We start from the raw sequence: 12,419 nt of genomic DNA on the forward strand, positions 1-12,419 counted from the left end.
CTCAGTGAACATTTGGAGGTAGCTCGGTCGAGGGAAGCCTGTAGAATTGCTGCGTCCAGAAGCATGTTAAGGCAAACGAAAGGCGAATCGCCGTTCGTTCAGCCGTCCTCGCCTTGAGGCAGCGTCTCTGTGTTACGGTTCAGTGAAAGCACATCTGGACAGAAGCATGCCCAGTTCAGTTGGGTTTCAGCATAAACCCGCTCGTTAACCACAGCAGATCTCTCTGACCCACAGAGAGCAGGTGGTACCTACATCTCGTACTACTGATCCCTACTTGAACTGCACCGACCAGGCAAGTCAAACAGCAGTGAGAAAAGGTACATATCACAAAAAGAACAGAACAGCCTGAGTGTGCACAACGAAGCACTTCTGTACCTTAGCATTCTGGCTAGGGTGGTCAAAATCTCACTACAGAGGATAAGAGGTGAAACACTCTGTAACTGTATAATTTTATATACAGATTATGCTGGTATAGAAATGCCAGAAATAAATTCATAAATAGCCTTTTTTTGTACTGATTTGCATAGCAGATGTGCACATATTCCTATGTGGTGGTTCCATGTCTCACATATAACAGTGAGATTCTTAAAAAAACTTACCTTATGAGCTCTCAGCAAATATTGAGTTCAGCCAAAGCTTCCAAGAGAGTAACTTAGTACTATATTCATTATATTCTTTTAAGTCTGTGTTATATGGAATACATTAATTAATTTAAAAAATAAATGTATTAGAACAACTTAAAGAGTGTTGTGTATCTATATGAGCAGTGTTCATCATTTCTTACCCATAAAAATCTCTTGGATGCTAGTTAAATCCTCCTTGAGAATCTTCTTTTGGGTTCCCACACTCAACATTTTATATTTCTTTTCCACCCATGACTATTAAAAAATGGAGCCAATTCTAAAATAATCAGCATACCAATTATTCTAAAATAGCTTTTATTAAAAACAGATAGGATATAAGACAGCTAAAATTATGCAGGGGTAGAAAATATTGGGAGAACCAATTTGGTGTAGTGGTTAAAGGCACAGGCTAGAAACTGGGAGACTGTGAGCTCTAGTCCCGCCTTAGGCACAAAGCCGGCTGGGTGACCTTGGGCCAGTCATTCTCTCAGCCCTATGAAAGAGGCAAGGGCAAACACTTCTGAAAAGCCTTGCCAAGAAAACTGCAGGGACTTGTCCAGGCAGTTGCCAGGCATCAAGAGTGATTCAAAGGCACCACAACAAAAAAAAGGGGAGGGGGGATATAAAAGGGGAATATTGTTTCATAGCAATTTAACAAAAGCAAGTGCTTGTAATTAAAGAAAAACAAATGTACCAGCTGTGATAAAGTTAAAATTATCACTGGAAACATATTGTGTTACATCAAATGGTTGTACTATAGCATCTAATGAGGGGGGGTGGGATTGTCTGTCTGTCTGGTTTTTTATATTTTCAAGTCAATTTTGACTCCTGGTGACTTGTCCACGCACTTTGCTTGGCAACATGTTTTAGAAATGGTTTGCCACTGCCTTCTTCTTCCTAGGGCTGAGAAGGAGTGAGCGGCCCAAAGTTACCCAGCTGGTTTCATGCTTAAGACAGGACTAGACCTCACAATCTCCCAGTTTCTAGCCTGCTTCCTTTAACTACTACACCAAATTGGTTCTCTTAATAAGCTTAGTCAGATGATTTTTATATATGTCACACGATGAAAGGGTTATATTTCAGTTTTCTGTGCAAGCTGATTTTATGCATTTTAATTAGAAGTTAAACCCCATTTTCTATTAAGTGTGCAACCCACTCCTATGATGTTAACTCAAAAAAAAAAATCCCCTTCTATTCAGCTAGGGTTGTTCCATTTTTGTGTGAATAGGGTTTCAGCCTTATAGAGTAATATTACGCTCTTTAAGTAAAGTTTCTGAGTTAACATCATAGGAGTGGGTTGCAAGATAAGATTTGCTATTCAGTCAAGCTCAGGTCATAAGGATGAATTTAATAATAAATAAATATATAAATAAGTTACTGGGAATATGCATGACAAAATGCAGCCCATAATAAAGCAATTTTCATTTATGGCCCCAACTTGGTGCCCTCCAGATGCATTGGCGCTGCAATTCCTAAATTGGGAAAATCTACTCTAGTGATTCTTGCTAGAATTACTGAGAATTTGAGTGGCTTTAAACATTAATTAAATATGACTGAGTGTTTTACGTTGTGTCAACCTGTAAGCAGGTATTATTAAATATTAGATAATGTGCCAAATAAAAACAAAACAAAACAAAGAGTCCCAATCATAGAGTTCTTTGGTAGCGTGATTTGATACCATGCAGTATGACATAAAATTACATATTATCCCATACCATATTATCTAACAATATGATTTAATCTAACTAAACCGGGCCTTAGCTTGTAAAAACAATTACATCAGTGCATGAAAAAATTGCCAAATTAAAAGCATCTCATTAACAACAACTGCCAGTACTGAACTGTGTAATATATGACTATATTCTGGTTGGTATGGGGCTTTTTTGCCTGACATTAATTGAAATCAACTCAATTATTTTCCAAAAATTAGAAAGGTCAATGGTACAGTTTTATAAGTTAAGAGCATGACAATTTACAAAAAGCATTAACACTTTTTCCTAGGACAGCTTTTTTTTGGGGGGGGGAGTGTGAGTATATTAAGGGTGAAGACTCCTCAAGCCCTGGTGATTACATGGACATGTTCATGTAGACTTCTTGACAATGGTACAGAGGTGCTTTACCACTGTCTCTTCAAGATTGTTTTTTCAACTTTGCACTCTTGCCTGCAGCCCTGTGATTTCCTGGTAGCCTCCCAAGTACCAACCAGGTGCAACCTTGCCTAATTTTTTTTCAACATCAACCAAGGTTGGCTAGGTGCTGCCACCTCTGTTGTAGAATCTGAATTAATGGAATATTTCTCAGAAACACCGAAACTCATGCAAAGGCAGCTTATACAGCAACCAGATAAATCTCCAGGAAAGCAAAGGATGGGGAAAAGGGAAACGGAGAATAGTGATAAGAAAATGCTCTTCATTAAAGAGCATAGGTAGGGGTCATTTGCAGAAGAGAAAATCCCCTATAGCTATTACACACTTTGAAAGAAGTGGAGGAGATACACATTATGAGGCTTAATAAACAGCCTTTGTTCAGAAAACAGCTTGGAGTCATTTTCCGAAGGAACAAATGAACCAAACGGTTTCTTTTTATACAAGCCTCATTTTTTAAAAAATGAAGCCTGCAACAAAGTGCTCCACACTTTATATTTCTACTTTGTAATTTTCATCTAGACCTTAAAAAACAGAAGAGTTATTCAGAAAGGTATTTATTTAATGCTTGCAATATCTGAAGAATTTCAGGTCCTCTAATAGTATTGTTAGTCCTATACAGTAAACTCAACCTTTCAGGAAGAAGTTTATTTTTGGTGAAGGAAGAAGAGAGAAGAGAAGAGAAGAGAAGAGAAGAGAAGAGAAGAGAAGAGAAGAGAAGAGAAGAGAAGAGAAGAGGCTCACATTTTGGGCAGCAAAGTCATGAAACAATTCACTTTTTGTCAACAAAGCTTGGATAAAGGAAAAAGCTTAATCCAAATAATAATGAAATATTATTGATGCAAAATATAGGATATAACTAGGCATGGAACCAATGCACTACAAGGGTACTTTTATAAATATGTCCTTGAGTTAAGCTCATTCATCCCCATTATCTTTTGCATATTTAGAAATAAAAACAGAAATCTGAATTGCTACTCCAATATTTCTTTTTGATAACTCATTTTTATATCAGTAAAAAATTATATTAATTTGGCTGTACTGGTTTATTGTTTGTACTTTTTAAGCATGTCTGTAGGCCCCACAAGGAGACTAGAAACATTCTTTAGATTTTGCTTTAAATTAAAATTAAAAGAATCTAAACAAACTTTGAACAGTCAAATGGAGCAAAAACCTTGACAGGCACCACAAGCCATGGGCATCACCAAAATGTTAGATTTTTTAAAAATTGTAAATGGAACAACAGACAGACACTATATATTTACCAGGAAGGCATGAATATTTTCAGCATCCCTGTTCACAACAGAACTGCTTAAATATAACACTAACAGCGTAATCATAAGCCACCCAAATTTAAAAAGTAATTAGCATGAAATGCCATTTAGATATGATGATTCAAGATAGCTACTTCTAAATGCTCCATTACCATGGAGAAGAGAGAGAGAGGGAGGGAGAGAGAGAGAGAGAAATGTCTCATTATGGTTTTAGCACATCAGGTGAACAAATTTCTGTAGTCTGAAATGGTTTGTACAAATAGTCATGCAACAAATGTTACACTATAGAGTGTTTGTATTCAGGATTACACCCAGCTTGGAAGCCATGCTGTTTTTCAGAGTAGTTCATTTCATTTTTCTTCTCCACCCTTCTTCCCATCCACAATTTTTGTTTCCTGCATTCAAAAATCAGCCAGCATTCTGTGGCTAATTGACAATGTTGAATTCTTTTTTAAATTTTTTATTTCATTAAACATTTTGAAGAAGATATATAGACAAACAGGAAAAAAGAAACAAGGGAAAGAGATAAAAGTGTAAAATACAAATTGAATAAACAAGGAATTTACAAATGCGGTTGTTATTGTTTTCCAATTTATCATTAGTTGTGAATAATTGAATATATTATATAGTATGTTATAACAATGAAAATTGCTATTAAGCTCTAAGCAAAGTGTAAATATCAATAATTATGTCCAAAATAGTATAAATCACTAAGATTATAAGCTACAGTAAATTCTAAAGGTCTGTTCTGATTTGGAAACCTTACAAATTGAGATATAGACTCTAAGCATAGAGAAAACCAAATTTCAGATGTGGTACAAATCCATGTATTAAACTGTAGTCTAGGAATGGTTCCCAATTTGAATTAGATTCTATGTCAGATTTACTTTTAAGATACAAAGCTGTTCTAGACACTCAAGCATATTCCTATGACTTGGTTAGCCATTATTCAATTGAGAGGATAAAACAACGAAAGCATATACTGTAGTATCTTTGCAGCAGTTCAAATGTACAAAGCTAATTCAGTATACTTTGAGGGAATACATGGTCTACTAGAGTTTAATAAAAATATTGCAGGTTAAAATGCAAATTCAGCTTTCAAGATTTGTTTCATTTTGGTATAAGTCATTTTGCAGAATTGTTGAGCTTTGCAACGTTGCCACCAGATACGAAAGAATTATCTGACCTGCTCATTACATTTCCAGCAATTTTTAGAAAACGAATTATCCATTTTAGTGATCAGAACTATACTAGTAAATGTAGCGTACAACGCTAAAACATACCAATTTTCTTTCAGTATAATATTCAGGGTAAATTTAATATTCTTCTTCTATTGAAATTCCCATTGTGCACTTCTAAATTCTGCATCCATTTGGTCATACAATCTTTGAGTTGTTTGGTTTCTGAGTCATACTTCACCAGCAATTTATAAATAAGGCCCAGCAGATGTTCCAAATTACATGTTATACAATTTTCAAATTCAGCCAAGCCTGTAAATGTTCCCCCTTATTTTTGCAATTCTTTTAGTACTATGCTACATATCTGAATATACTGAAATCAGTCAGGTGAAAAGACCGTTCACTGTGAAGTAAGAGCCTTAAAAAAAAATTTCTGTCCTATTAATAATCAAATCTTGCAATCTAAATACATTGTTTTCTTTCCACTGAGCAAATTTATGTTTTCTTCTTCATAAAAACAAACATTTAATAATGAAGCAAGAGAGGGACAATCTGGGCTTATGCTTTTCCTATATTTAACCCAGACATTCAATACATTAGTTTTTACTGCATGACCTTTTATAAATTGTTTGTTTCTGTGTCATTCCTGAGATATTTATTTTATTTATTTATCATATTTGTATAGCCACCCATCTCATAAAAATGTGACTCTGGGTGGTGTACAACACTCAATTAAAAAGAAAACAAATAAATACATACAAAACAGTCATTATTAAAACTATAAAAACTTTAAAAAAGCACACGGAACAAGAGAGGATGATGCTAGCCACAGCAAGGGAGCCATCGCAAAATCTCCCTGGGCCCCTGGGAGCCCCAGGCCTGATCACATAGCCAGATCTTGAGGGACTTGTGGAATGTTAAGAGGGATGTAGCTAACCTCACTTCTGGGGGGAGAAGATTCCACAAGGCAGCCACTATGGTAGACAAAGCCCCCCTCCTGGGATCTGCCAAATCTAATCCCTAACAGACGGGACCAGCAGCATGCCCGCTCTGCCAGACCGGATGGGACTGGCAAATGTAATCAGAGAGGCAGTCCCTCAGATAACCTGGTCCCATGCCATGAAGGGCTTTAAAGGTCAAAACTAGCACCTTGAATTGGACCTGGAAGCAAACTGGCAACCAATACAGCTTGCGGAGCAGAGGTGTAACATGTGCTGCTTTAGGGGCACACATAACTGCCTGCGCTGCTGCATTTTGCGCCAGCTGAAGCTTCCAGATACTCTTCAAGGGCAGCCCCATGTAGAACACATTACAGAAGTCCTAATGAAAGGTGACCAGGGCATGAGTTACTGTGAGCAGAGCCCCCAATCCAGGAATGGGTTCAACAGCGCACAACACGAAGGTGTGCAAAGGCCCTCCTAGCCATGACTTCCAGCTGCTCTTTGAGCAGGAGCTGTGAGTCCAAGAGGGCCCCCAGATTGTGTACTGGGTCTGTCTGGGTAGTCCCATCCCAGCCAACACCAAAAATGGTATAGTCCTAGCACCAGAAGGCCCCAAAACCAAAGCCACTCAGTCTTGCCAGGGTTCAGCTGAAGCCTGTTGTTTCCCATCCAGACCCTCACAGCCTCCAGGCACCGAGACAGGACATCAACAGCATCACTTAATTCACCTGGGGCAGAGATGTATAATTGGATATTATCAGCATACTGATGATATCTCACCCCATGGCAACAGATGAGCTCACCCACTAGCCTTATGTAGATGTTAAATAGGAGAGGGGAGAGTACCATAGTAGGGGCTGAGGGTGGGATCTCTCCTCCCCAGCTATCACCAATTGGAATCAGCTCCAGAGAAAGGAGGTAAATCAGCACAACAGCATGCCACCCACCCCCAATCCTCTGAGCTGATCCAGAAGGATACCACGGTTGATGGTACTGAAAGCCGCAGAGAGGTCAAGTAGGGCAAGAATGGATGCACAACTCCTATCCTGCCCTCACCAGAGTTCATCCAAAAGCACAACCAATGCTGTTTCAGTCTCAGGCCTGAATCCAGACTGAAAGGGACCCAGATAATCCGCTTCATTCAAGGTCTTTTGAAGCTACTGTGCAACCACCTTCTCAAGCACCTTCCCCCAGAAGGGCAGGTTAGATACTGGACAAAAATTTATGCAGACCATCTGGAAGTCCTGGCCCTTCCATAGAGGTAGCCAGACTTTAACAAGATGCAATCCATTCTGTAATCCATGTTATGCAACTTGCATGATAGTACAATAGAAAATTTGGAAATGCTGGTCCACCTTGCCCTTTTGAATCCAAACAAGTTGAATTCTAATTGGGCTGGGTTTCTTTAAGGGGGTTCGTGCCCCCCTTTGAAGAGTAGTTTAAGGAATCTACTCATTAAAGTTATAGATCCTTTTTCAGGTTTGCTCTGAATCCTGAATAAAATTGGTGGTCTTCAATTAGTAACAAAGTGGTACTGTGCTTGTGTGAGATCCAGAGTACTTATCGGAAGCATAAAAACCCTGGAAATGATGAAGGACTTAAGGTGATAAAGTTTGTTAAGGAGTTCAAGGAGCAGAATACCAGTCTATCAAAACAGAATCACATAGCCTGGACTGTGCATCTATATTGCCAAACAAGAAGTTACAAAACACAAAAAGAAATTAGAGTGCAAAACACAGCAAAAGTTACCCAGTGGTTTCCATGCATTTTTATCATGACAGCTCACATCATAAAACTGACACCTACCTGGTCACTCTTTTCACATTTCAACAGTAAAGCTGCTGTGCTCATTATATATGATTTGATCTTTAATCAGCAATGCTGGGAAGGGGAAGGGGAAGGGGGGGGGAGAGAGAGAGAGAGAGAGAGAGAGAGAGAGAATTCTGCAGTGTTGGAACTCAAAAAATAGTTTTCAGGCCCTCACAGAAGCAGCCTCTGAGTGACCAGGAGAAGAAAAAGAGAGACAGAATGGTGGCTCCCCAAAGGGCAGAGTGAATGCAACCAAGAGAAGGAACTGAAAGAGACATATGTCAGCTGGATCTACTGGCTGTTAAAGTACGCTGTCAGCCAAGAGGAAGGATCCTAGTGGATGGGAGAGATTTGGTTTGGGGAACAAATACCCCATATTTGGTTTCTGGGACCAAATGCTTTGGATACCCCAAATCAAGCAAGCCAAAGTTCATTAGCAGAGTTTTGAAGTGAATCATGGGATATGGAAATGAAAATATTGAACTAAGGATCTCAGATACTCTTGTGTATTATAGAAAGTGTCAGTGTTGCTGAAATGAGGCCTCTTAAACTACTCAATATTTAAAACCACAAACCATTGTCTTATAAAGTTCATGGCCTTCATTGTTTATATGCTAACACTCAGGGTATGTGAAATAAACAAGATAAGCTCTTAGTACAGAAAGGCAAGAGCATAGATGTTTTAGTAGCAATAGCAACTACTTGATGGGGTGACTCCCATAACTGGCATACAGCAACTGAAAGACAATATTTGTTCAAAAGGGACAAAAACCACAAAAAGGGAGGAGGAGTTACACTGCATGTTAAAAAATATCCATTCCTGCTCAGAAGCTCAAATGAATAAACCTGGCACTGCTGCATGGGGTTTCTGATGTAAAATAAGTAGAGGAACAAACAAAGCAATTGCCCAGAAACTACAGTTGGTATAAATATGGCAGCCAGGATGTAAGAGCATCAGAGATGCCACTGTAATATAACCCCAACATTCCAATGTTATAACAATAGATTTCAAGCTCCAGTTTAAACTGCTGGTTTTTACCTATAAAGCCCTATATGATTTGGTTCCAGAATACCTTTGGGACCATCTCCTCCATGTGGAATCTACCTGGCCCATGCAAGCAAGCTGGGAGGGATGCTTAGCAACCTGTCCCCATGAGAGATCAGAGGGACACAGACAACGTCCAAAAGCAATCCTTCTTTGTAGTGGCCCTGTAGTTATGGAATCGCTCCAGACAGTCCTGGTGAAATGATATCCACAAGGTCTTGAAGAGTCAGAAGTGACTAATGACAAAAAAATAAAGTGGGGTGCCACAATGATTAGTCTTGGGTTCTTTAGACTTCAATATTTTCATTAATGAATTGGATGAAAAGATAGAGGGAATGCTTATCAAATTTGCAGATGATGAAAAATTAAATGAGATAGATAAAGTTCTGGAAAACAGAAGTAAAATTCAAAATTCAAAATGATCTTGATAAATTGGAGAAATGTGCTGGAAGTAAAAGAAAGTTAGAGATAAATGCAATGGTCTTCACTTAGGAAACAAAATCAAATGCAATGATATTGGATTAATAATATCTGGCTTGGTCATAGTACTTGCAAAAAAGGATATTGGAATAGTACTATAGTTGGCTGCAAACTGAATATAAGCCATCTGTGTCATGAGACTGCAAAGAAGGCAAATGAACTTTTAGGCTGCACCAAATCACAGAAAGTAATCATTCTACTCCATTCTCCTTTGATTAGACTCCCATCTCAAGTACTGTGTCCAGTTCTGAGTATGACACTTGAAGGATTCTGAAAAATTAGTACAGAGAAGGGCAATTGTGATAATCAGGAGACTATAAACTAAGCATCATAACGGGTCTGGGTGTGTTTAGTCTTGAGAAAAGACAATTGAAAGGAAGTTTAACAATACTCTTCATATACCTGAAAGAATATTATGTAGAAAATCAAGATTTGTCCTTTTTTGTTCCAGAATTCAGGACATGGAATAATGGATATATTATAAGGAGGTAGATTCCAACAGAATGTTAGGGGAAAATTTTTATAATTATAAAAGCAGTTCAGCAATGGAACCATTTGCCCAGAAAGGTGATGGGTTCCCCTTCATTGGGTGGGTTTAAGGGAAGCTAGACAACCCCCTATCTGGGATACCTTAAGTTGGATTCCTGCATGGAGCAGCCTAAACAGCCTTCTAACTCTATGATTCTATAGGACTGGCATACACACTGCTGCCAATCAACATTACTGCATTTCATAATGAGAAGTTGTGCATATCTACAGACTAATCACTTTCACTAGAAATTATGATGGAACACTGATATAAACCTGGCACAAACACTAGACAGTTTCCTAACTGCTTCTTGGAAAAATAATGGTGGCCTTTTCCAACTCTTTCAACATCCCTCTCTCTTATTCATGCCTTGGAGCTTCTTTGCCTATTTTGTTTAGTTACTCCTTTAATTGTGCTTAATTTCACCATTTTTATTTTATGTCAACTAGTTTCATGTTGCATGTGTGCATAAAACTGACTTTCCATACGGTTTCTGAAATTGTCCATTAGTACAGTGATACCTCGGGATACGAACGCCTCTGCTTGCGAATTTTTCGGGTTACGACCAGCTCTGGCCCCAAAATTTTACCTCGGTTTGCGAACTCCGCCTCGGGGTACGAGCCATTTTCCGCCTGTGCCACGTGGTCCGCGGCCATTTTCTGCCCGTGCCACGTGGTCCACGGCCATTTTTCCGCCCGTGCCACGTGGTCCGCGGCTGTTTTTCCGGCCCTGCCGCGTGGTCCGCGGCCGTTTTCGCGCCGCGCCGGGCTGTTTTCGCGCCGCGCCGGGCCGGGCCGTTTTCGCGCCGCGCCGGGCCGTTTTCACGCCGCGCCGCGCTGCACCCGGCCATTTTCGCGCCGCACCACGCCGCGCCCGGCCGCTTTCCGTGTGGTCCGTGGACGCCAGAACGGATTAACGGTAATTACATTGAACCTTATGGGAAATTGCCTCGGGTTGCGACCAAATTCGGGCGGAGGGCGGAACGGATTAACCGGATTTACATTGAACCCTATGGGGAAATTTGCCTCGGGGTGCGACCAAATTCAGAGGGCAGAACGGATTAACCGGATTTACATTGAACCCTATGGGGAAATTTCCTTCGGGTTACGACCAACTCGGGATACGCCCAGAGTCACGGAACGGATTAAGTTCGTATCCCGAGGTACCACTGTATTAAAGTCTTCAGAATGTGGGGAAAAGGAGATAAATTATGTCCAATGGCTCTTCTCTTTTTTCTCTTTATTCATCAAATAGTGATTGATGAATGATGGATGGGCTTTATTATTAGCATGATAAAGTTGCTTTCTGCCCATATATATATTTTATATATGGCTGAGTTTATGCATCATAAGCTATGGTTTATTTTATCTAGAATGAGCCAGAAATAAGTCAATTTTGCAGATAAGCAAAATAATCTCTCCAGCCAATTCTTAGTATGTTTCCCTCCTTTAGTTACCATTGTCTTGAACGTTTGTGGATTAATTTCAAACTTGGGTAGGATATAAAAACTAGGATTCAAGAAACCGTAAACAAACCATTCATCCACATTCATCCATCACACAACCTATAATTCAAGCCAGTTTGGTGTAGTTGTTAAAATACTAGACTAGAAACTGGGAGATCGCAAGTTCTAATCCTCCCTTAGGCATGGAAGCCAGCTGGGCTGGTCGTTGTCTCTCAGCCCAACTCACCTCCCAGGGTTGTAGTTGTGGGGAAAACAAAAGAAGGAAGGATTATAAATGCCATCATGATTTATACAAAAGAAAGGTGAGATATCATCATCATTTATTCTAAATTAGAAAAAGGAAAGATCCCACTAAGACGTTGCAATTCATAGTTCCATAGACAGAAACAGTAGTCATGATGTTTAATGTACATAAAAATGTGACACTAGATGAAGCAGCAGCAGAGGCAGATTCGCCATGATAAAGACTAAGGTGTTTCCTCGCTGCTGATGTTGATTTACCAGTGTAGTACCATGGGCACAATTGTTCATAAGTTCATATATTTGTTCATATAAATGCACGGTTACTTTTATTTTTTTAAGTGTTTGGGAAGGGAAGATAAGTGCTCGTACTTCAACTAGATTCACAATTGTAAACAAACAAATACCGTTATCAAATAAACAAGGGATTGTGAAACCACAATTTTTCATCTCATCTTTGAATAACCTTCCTTAACGAGAGGAATTCCAGATGAGCGTTGCTCTTTTTACACTTAGGGCACCAATGGTTTCAAGAGATGGAAGCACAGAAACTCCGAAAAGACCAGTTTCCAAGTTTTCTTTACTAAGATTGCTAGTGCAGTTTTTCAGGACTTTTTATAACTGTGAGTCTCAGACCCCATACATCTTTCCTGCATACTGAGGACTATAAGATTTAGTTAAATAAATACGG

General features: G+C 39.3%; 1 protein-coding gene across 2 annotated transcripts in view; it reads right to left on the reverse strand.

Annotated features, from left to right (window-relative positions):
• The window catches only part of NEURL1B (neuralized E3 ubiquitin protein ligase 1B), a 223,607-nt gene that overhangs the window by 62,557 nt on the left and 148,631 nt on the right, over positions 1-12,419 (reverse strand). The window lies entirely within an intron of this gene.

Source organism: Python bivittatus, unplaced genomic scaffold (assembly GCF_059951505.1).
Source record: "Python bivittatus isolate LINGU-HERP-01145 unplaced genomic scaffold, Pbiv_v1 ctg000080_np1212, whole genome shotgun sequence".
NCBI classification, from domain to species: Eukaryota; Metazoa; Chordata; class Lepidosauria; order Squamata; family Pythonidae; genus Python; species Python bivittatus.